The sequence below is a fragment of the Lissotriton vulgaris genome, chromosome 5, assembly GCF_964263255.1.
Source record: "Lissotriton vulgaris chromosome 5, aLisVul1.2, whole genome shotgun sequence".
NCBI lineage: Eukaryota > Metazoa > Chordata > Amphibia > Caudata > Salamandridae > Lissotriton > Lissotriton vulgaris.
The window spans coordinates 329,427,127-329,436,579 of NC_141693.1; the positions used below are offsets into that span (position 1 = coordinate 329,427,127).

A 9,453-nucleotide genomic window follows, 5' to 3' on the forward strand; every position below is an offset into this window, starting at 1 on the left:
GGTTTCAGGCTTCCTTTTGCAGAATCTATGGACGAGCCTTGCAGCTGCCTCTCATGGAAGCTCGTGAGCCCAAGCACTAGGAAACCTGTGTTCTCTGCTCAGTGTAGCTCTAAGAGAGGATGCTGCTGCTTTTGTTATTTCACTGACTCAATGGATTTCCGCTCTTACGTGCCTGTCCAATAACTCCTTTCTCATCTCAAGGAGCTACACAACTTGGAAGATTTCAATTGCCTTTGCTGGTTGTTGGATCATTCATGTCTCGGCTTCCCTGCAATTTCACCAGTCGGTCTCCTTTCTAGCGTCAACGCAACTCAAACCTCCATTTCTCAACTAGTGTAGGTTCTCACAGATAGGGTTTTCCATTTCACCTCTGAGATGCCTCCGCTTGTTTTTAGAGATGCATGGGTGATTCATTTAGATTTCATTTATTTGCTACATTTTGGTGTAATTTGTATATTGTTGTGATGTACAATGCAGCTCAGCCTCCTGTGCAAAGTAACATTCTATTGTAATCGGCTTAGCCCCCCTGGGTACATCATCGAGATACGATACTTCTAAATATTAGTTTCTGAATTATTATATATTCTGCATTCCAGAGACAGAGGTTAGACACGTGCACTCAGGTAAAAATGCTGCTAATGGGCCTGCCCCATAAAAGTCGCCAAAAAAACCTTGTACTCGCTCTCCTTCCCCCCAGTGTAGGTCGTGAATTAGGCAAGCAGAATATGCTCCTATGTAGAGTGGGACAGAATATCGAAAGGTACGTTTGAATAGATTTTCTATGTCACTAAACATATACATACCTCAGTGATATTTATATCTTATAGATGTGGAGTTAAGACTAGTAAATCCTTACCTCCCTCGGTGCACTTACCTCCGATATTTTATCCCTCGATATTCATGAAAAGATATTTTGCCTTGTCAATCTTCTGCCTTTGATATTCATTAGTACAACCCTCCCCCCCCTCCCCCCCCCCCCCCCCCCCCGCCTTGGAATTGACGATACTATGGGCATCGCTAAGGAAGGATGAGTCCCCATTATGACCTTGAAGGGGATAACATGCAGGAGCAGTTGATTCCCTGATAATGAGTGTATGCTGTCCCAAGGAAAATCACTTATTTGAGCAAGAGAATAGTCTGGTTGAAATAATCTGCAACAGCGGTGTTACTGTGGATCTTGTAATTCTGGTGGCAATTAAGGAATCCAGTTATCGGCCTCATCAAGAATACCAATCTAGAGTGGACATAGACCTAGTAACACAGCAATGTCCATACGCAGAAGTGGACATAGGCCAATACACGTTAAAATGCCCTTAAATAGAGTAAACAGACGTATACATGCTGCATTGTCCCTGTGTAGAGTGAACATAGGCCTACATAAGCTGCAATTTCCCTATGTACAGTGAATATAGACGTATACATGTTGCAATACCCCAATGCAAAGTGAACATAGACCAACATTTGCTGCAATGTCCGTATGTTGAGAGTAAATAGACCCATACATGTTGCAATGTTCATATGTAGATTGAACATAGACCTACACTGGTTGCAATGTCAATATGTAGAATAAATATGGGGCTATACATGTTGCAGACACTGCCCCTATGTAAAGTGAACATAGATCTATAAATGCTACAGACAGTGCCCCTATGTAAAGTGAACATATACCTATACATGCTGCAGACAGTGCCCCTATGTAGAGTGAACAGAGCTATAAATGCTGCAGACAGTGTCCCATTGTGATGTGAACATAGACCTATACATGCTGCAGACAGTGCCCCTATGTAAAGTGAACATAGACCTATACATGCTACAGAGGGTGCCCCTATGCAAAGTGAACATAAACCTATACATGCTGCAGACAGTGCCCCTATGTAGAGTGAACACAGACCTATACATGCTGAGGACAGAATCCCTATGTAAAGTGAACATAGACATAAACATAAACATGCTGCAGACAGCATCCCTATGTAAAGTGAACACAGACCTATACATGCTGCAGACAGTGCCCCTATATAGAGTGAACATAGACCTATACATGCTGCACAGTGTCCCTATGTAAAGCGCACATAGACCTATACATGCTGCTGTGCCCCTATGAACAGTGAACAAAGACCTAACCATGCTGCAGAGCTCCTGTGAACATAGACCTATACATGCTATAACACCCCTGAGTAGAGTGGAGATAGACCTATACATGCTTCATTGTCCCTATTTAGAGTAAAGATAGGCATATATATGCTACAGCATCCCTATGTAGAGTGAAGATTGACTGCAGTGTCCCGGTGTACAGTGAACACAGACCTATACATACTGCCTGAGAGATGCCATAGAACATCTCTACTAAATTGCTTTCGCTGCAAGTACTTCTGAAATTGAAAGATATTCGGAAAGGTTAGAATCGGACTTTTGTGTAAACGAAGTTCCTCTTGAACATCTTAAACCCACAAGCATAATTTAACCAGACTATAGCTGCTAATGAGCCTATTTGTCAGGTGAACAAATAACCCAAAAAAATGGATGATTTGCCACCTTTAGTGGCCGTGCGTGGACAACACCCCTCAGCTGCTTGTTCTGGCTTTGTCCAGCACCCAATAGTTGCTTCTGTGTCCTAGCCTAAAAGTTGGAGAAAAAAAATAGATCAGTGTAGCACCTACATTCTGTTGCGCTCAGCATTGCGGTGATGCCTTTCCACAGGGCCCTTGGCTTTCTAAGTGTAACCTGTTATTTGCATTGCTCAGTGATGATTCCTATTGATTGCGGGTTCTGTGGAGGGTTCTGACATATGCAGGAAGTATGGTGCCTTAACTGGTAGCGGTGTGTGTTAGGGTAAAAAGCAACAATAATGAAGACGGTGCAACAAGGTCAGAGGAGACCCTGAAACCTCTGCAGAGAGCGGCAAGGGCCCACTCAAGGGCCCACTCAGTAATTACAACAAAAGTCCTGTGCACAGGACTTTTGTTATGATTCCTATTGATGTTATGGAGAACCCTTGGGTGCCCTACTGTGCCGGAGTTTGCTTGAAGTATTTGCTACGTACATCTTGATTCCGAGTGAGCCAGACTTAGCACCATTCTTTGCATTCCAAGTAGATGAATGGTTGTCGACTGTCCACTGGGTGTGTTGTGAAGGACATTCATTCCATTACAAATATTTGGCTTGGTGCTTTATTGTGCGCTTGGGGACTCAGATCGACTAATATAAGGATAATTGACAAGTATGTGACGATTAAATCGCAAGTGGTATATAGAGTGTTTGTTGACATTTCAACAGCCTTTGACTGGGTAAAAAGACCCACCCTGTGGAGCAAACTAAAGAAAATGGGGATCCCATGTGCTCTTCTAAGACTAATAGTTGCCTTTCAATCATCAACCTGGTGTAGAGTACAAATGTGTGGGGGGAGGGATAAGGGACTGACTCAAGATCTCTATTTTAAATGGCTTGTAGCAGGGATGTCTCTTAGGTCCTCTTTTGTTTTCACTATTTCTTAGCGATTTACCCATTTGTTTCTTAAAAGTAAACAACTTTCCTCCAAAAACTGCATCACACATTTGTATGTTTTTATATACGCTGATGATGTAGTCATTTTTTACCTCACACCTTTTTGTCTAAAGTGTAACATGGACACACTCTTCAGATACACTGAAAACTATTTTTTGTTTAAAGTAAACATTTCTAAGACAAAAGTGGTACCGTTTAGGGGGAGGAAACATGATTGTCACTTCCACTGAAAATTGGGCAGGATAGCAGTTGAGGTATCAAGGACATATACCTATTTGAAGAAAGTCTTTTCACAATCATTAGGAACTACCACTCACTTTTTACATATGGAGTTCAAGGCTATTAGCTCATGTAAGTGATGTAAAAGGATGTTATTCTTCTATGGTAAGAGACACTTCCATTCCCTTCTTGAAATCTATCGGGCAAAGATACTCTCCACTCTGTCATATGCACTAGAGTATATTTCTATAAATAAGTGGTCAATATAAAATTTAAATTAAGGGAAGCTTCTCCCTTAGAGAACCACTATGAGCAAAGCCATATCAGTACAAGCACTACATTTAGAGCTCATTATAATTAGCTCTTTTCTAGATCTTTGGCAAATGTAATAAGATGGGCATATAACTTACTACATGCGGCAGAAAGCTCCAAGAGTGTTCTCTTAAAGAGTAAGACTTTTAAGGCTGGAACAAGCCAGTATATTTCTAATGAAAATCTTGCGACTGCCTTAGAGCATTTTCAATGTTCTGTCACCCTACTGCAGTTCTGGTAACCATCACTTTTTAATTACACCTTGACTGAGTTATGATCTTAACATTGCACACTGTTCCCAGTTAGTAAATAATAGGCTATTTGCTAATAAACTAGAATATAAAATGAATCAAAGATAGTTGAGATATACATTAAATCACAGCGTTAAATGATGTATTCTCATTTTACGTTTAGGGGTCTTACCATTAAAAACCTACACCAAACACTGGAGTGACAAGTGACAAGTCTGGATCTTGTGAACTCTGTAGGGGAGGTGTCCAAGATGTTGTGCATGTTTTATAGGTCTGCCCCAGTAAAGTCTTGGTGGAAGCTCAGAACCGCTTTATAAAAACGTAAACTTTTTAAATATGGCATATCTAGAATTAGTGATTTGAGATGTCTAACTAGATCACCCCTTGATGAATTTGTTTGTATGAACTTTTCTACTGCTGTATTAATAGATAAAAAGGTATTAAGTTTGCCATATTTAATTTTGTATTGACCCTGAAATGTTTTATATTGTTGATCTCTGATGAGGTCTTAATTAAAAAACTGATTTGATTATTTAATGTTTTGTTTTGGATCTGTGAGCAACAGTTCGTTTGAGGGGGGAGTGTAGCTCTGAAGAGCATCCCTTTGCCAATTATTAGGGCCTTGGTGCATGTTTAACAATCACAGACCAACATCTTTCAAAGATGTCCAACAATCACAGCAAAGATCACAATCACAGGATGTTGAGCCCACACCGATATGACAGTTTTTTCAACGTAGATTATCATAAATGAAGTCTGCAGTTTTCTATCACCTACTAATGTTTCCCTATCTTTGCAACAAACGCCTTACACTTAGTGAAGTATTTGTTCTCACACTGCAGCGCCATGTTTGTCCATAACGTGACTAAGATGAAGATTAATTGGGTAAATGAAGGCTGGCTCTCAGACGCTCTTAAAACATCCCCCAGGGCGCGCGCCATTGCTCCACTTGTCATGGGTTCTGCCTTTAGTGGGAGGCGCTGAACGTATCTTCAAGTGCTCTTATTCAGGTGTATTGTTGACAGACCACTGTTTGTCGGGCTTGGGTAGAGTACTTCCTAAGCAAGTGTCACGTGTGCGAGGAGCGAGACGTAATGCATATAAAATATCTGAATTGTGCATACAGACCTGCATAGTCTCTTTATGTGCATTAGCTTACTTTTGTTTGGAATGATTGAAAACAGCCACATAATTGCAGTCACAGTCAACAGCATGATCGAAAAATACCGTGGCTTTGAACATCCCGTAGGAATGAACGGGCCCAACTTGCATTGGCAAAGCCAACAGGCTTGCTCTTGTTGTCTTTCGTGGCTAGCACAATCCAAGGGCGAGGTGACAGATTGTGGAGGTTATCTGCCACCCTGATTAATCACTGTGTTTTCCCCAGCCCAACCTACACACCGTTCACATGGGGGGGAAACACTGTGTGAAGGAGGGTGGGAAACAAGACTAGCAGATAACGTCAAAGGGTTCAGTGTAGCTTGCTAAAATATAGATTTTTGAAGACTGTCTGCCGCTGGAACTGGTCACCAGAGAAACTATGCAGGACTAAACTTTGTAATGATTTCAGACATTGGAGAGGCGCAGAACACAACAGTAATATGGTGCACATCTGTGGGATGGCACGAAACTTGACGAATACTGGCTTTATATGCCCCCTGCCTGCATGGCGCTGCTGCATGATGTTTCATTTTTACCTGCACTAACAAGACATGTAAGATGATTGGCAATTGCATTGGGCATTGCTAGATTGGTTATCCTACGTCACTAAAGGACAAGTACAAGCCTGACACTTTTATTTAAGTATTAATTATTTTAAAAAATTAAAAGCCATTCTTATTTGTAATATCCATATATCTACATCACGTAAATACAAAACATGTTGCATTACAAATGCTATAGGTGTCACATTTGCGAACGTTGTAACTATTGGCATTGTAAATGACAAAGCTATTACTTTCGCTATTTTCAAAACCAACACATAAATAAAAAAATTGTCATTTGCAAAACCAATAGCTCAAACTTTCCTAATGCGAGACCTATTGCAATGCAAATGCTTGTTTAACTGAATATTACAATTACATATACATTCTGCACGGTTTAGGTGGCAGGATTTTTATAGCATGTGCTCACGATAAAAGATAAAAAAAAGTAACCGCTGCATCAGCTTGCCAACGCCAGGCCTATTGCTTTGCCAATTGTTTATAACATTCACCTCTTCTCGTGACCCCGACACCGAAACATGTTTTACTAGAGAGCTACTCGTGACCCAGACGGAGCTTCAAGGCGATGTGTTGCCCTTTGGCCACTATAGGTGTGGCAGGGTATACTCAGACATGAGTCCCTTTCTCACTGCTCCATCAGGATTCAAGCAAGCCGGGCCGAAGACGGCTGAAATGCCAGAAACCGGTCCCCGGTAGCTTGTCTCCTTTCTGGTGAAGAATTGGCTTGGTAGTTTAGTCTGCCCTGTTCCCATGATGCACTGGGCCAGGGACAGACTGATTTGCATATAGCCAGGTTCTGAGCTGGGATGGGGCAGGGAGATAAATAACGGTGATGGATCAAGCCCTGATCTTTGGACTGGGTAAGAGTGGTCTGCTTAATTCAGACACTCTGTTCATCACCACCCCCTTTTCTGAATCGTTTTTGGCCACTATAGGTGTGGCAGGGTATACTCAGACATGAGTCCCTTTCTCACTGCTCCATCAGGATTCAAGCAAGCCGGGCCGAAGACGGCTGAAATGCCAGAAACCGGTCCCCGGTAGCTTGTCTCCTTTCTGGTGAAGAATTGGCTTGGTAGTTTAGTCTGCCCTGTTCCCATGATGCACTGGGCCAGGGACAGACTGATTTGCATATAGCCAGGTTCTGAGCTGGGATGGGGCAGTGAGATAAATAACGGTGATGGATCAAGCCCTGATCTTTGGACTGGGTAAGAGTGGTCTGCTTAATTCAGACACTCTGTTCATCACCACCCCCTTTTCTGAATCCTTTCCAAAAACCTGCACACAGCCAAAATCCAGTACCACAAATTGTCTCCCTTCCCCTTATCACATCCTCCCACACAGCTCTGGGCATCTATTTCCTCAAGTCTCCCTATTCATGGGTATACACCGGCAATCAGCGCCCCTCCTCGCCTCTGCTTGCATGCCCTTTATTGTGGGTTGCGACTTCTTGACACACGTGCATAATGCAAACTAACAACAGGTCACAGAATAAAAGAACGGTAAAGTCTAAAGGTGTCACCTGATGCTAAGCTGCTTCGCTGCGCTAAATATGAACTTCAACTTTATTGCGGCACGAGGGTCAGTAAACAACCACTTCCAACATGTCTGCCTCGACAGCCCGCAGGGCCAAAATACCTGCCTTTACAAACGGACTCCAGCAGCTGCATGTGGGTGCCACCGGTACAACAGCTCTGTCAGCTGATAAACACCTGACTGTCTTGAGTCACAAGGATTCCCTCTGACCCACAGGTGCCTGGGGATGTTTACCAGGTCTCATCAGAGGCTGCAGTCACCTGCCTCCCCTGCTGATCTCTGAAATTCTGACTTCACCTGTCCCCCCCCCCCCTTCTTGTGTACTCCGTACTCCACACCGCAGAGCACGATGCACACAGGAATAGGGTACATTAGTCACCAGGAAACCTAGAGCCTTCAAAGTATCAACAGAGCATTGAGTTCTAGCACAGCCAACCGTCGCCCAAGCACTTTAGAGTACAGAACCCTCAATAACACGTTACCCCTCCCCAGAAGGATTACAGGGTCCACCTCCCAGGGCCCCTCATTTGACCCCACCCCAAACTCCTCACATCAATGGTACAGAGTACGGATGCTCTGCCTCTCACCCCGGTACCATATTCCACTGTATCCTGAAAACATGCTTACCTATATAGTGCTTTAAATGAGCCGGTACTCTCGGGTACTGTGCGTCTGCACTTTAATCATTTAAAAGAGTCTTCTCACAAGGGGGATAATTGGGAGATTGCCTGCAAAACTCAGTGGCAAAAGGTTGCTCTGAGTTAGTGGGTACCGGAACGTGCATATTTCTATTACAAGAACGGTCAATAGCCTTTAAACACCCTAGGGCACTGCCGCGAGACAGACCCCTGGTCACCCTCAGTGAGCACATAGACATTCTTCCGTTATCTCCCTATGTACTAATACAGTGCTACGATGCTGAGGCCTCCCCTCCGTTATCAGTCAAAGAGCACAGTGCTCCGACACCCACACTCATCACAAGGCACTTCGCTAAGCACCAACCACCTGCCCCCGACACCCTGCCTGCCTCATCCCACCTCTAGTATCTTAGGGCACGGCACTTACTTACCCTAGGCTCTGCCTGGGCTCCTCAGCGGGGTTACTACTCCATGGTGTCCGGGGTGGACGTCTCTCTCCCCTCTAACTTCACCTATTGTAAACTGTGCTGTAGATGACAAAGGTCAGGGGTCACACAGACCTCTCTCTGGGAACTAGGGACTTTCTTACCCGATTCGGAGGTCTTTCAATCCAGTAGTTTCGCCTCGCTCATCCTACCGTCCCGGGTACCTCTGCCCCTGCAGCCCCTCGTTTGTTTTGTGTGCTCCGGCCCCTGTCCTCGCGGTCCCTCTCTCCTGCATCCCGCCCTGGCGGCTTCTGTTTTTATCGGTCTCTGTAGCAGTGCCTCTGCTCACAGTTCCTGGTCTCGGTCACCTGACTCCCCCGTCACGCAGTAGGCGTACCCGGAACGGCGCGAGCATCAGACAGGGAGTTGCACAATGTGCTGAGACAGAGGCAAACCTCTGGAGTCTCCGTCACAGTCTACAAAGACTGCACGCGGATGTGTGGTCGTTGCCTCACCACAAAAGAGGAACTCAGCACGTGACGTGACCCTCTCCCCTGCGCCCCTCCTCGCCCCCTAAAGCTTTTTGCAGAAACCACACAAATGACACCCACCCAGTATATAGCTGAGCTGGCAAGTGGCTAATGTTAATCAATAGGGGCGGGGCTAAAATGGCAGACAATCAGGATTGGGTAATGCTCAGGCCAAGCTGAGAAAAAAAGTGGTGGTTTCTGCATTTAAAACTGGACAACAATTAGAGCACACTTATGAACCTTAATATTACCCCCCTGGCCCCTTAAAACTCATACATTCCCTGATCCTTAAAATTAGCCCCCTGGCACTCCAAAACCCA

The 9,453-nt window shown here is 44.3% G+C and overlaps 1 protein-coding gene across 2 annotated transcripts in view; it reads right to left on the reverse strand.

Annotated features, from left to right (window-relative positions):
• Window positions 1–8,976, reverse strand: part of SLC66A1 (solute carrier family 66 member 1) — a 71,601-nt gene extending 62,625 nt beyond the window's left edge. For both annotated transcript variants that reach the window (XR_015295878.1, XM_086921574.1), the window contains exon 1: window positions 8,768–8,976. The gene's annotated coding sequence lies outside the window, so the exon portion shown is untranslated. The remainder of the gene's footprint in view (window positions 1–8,767) is intronic.
• Between the last annotated feature and the right edge of the window lie 477 nt (window positions 8,977–9,453).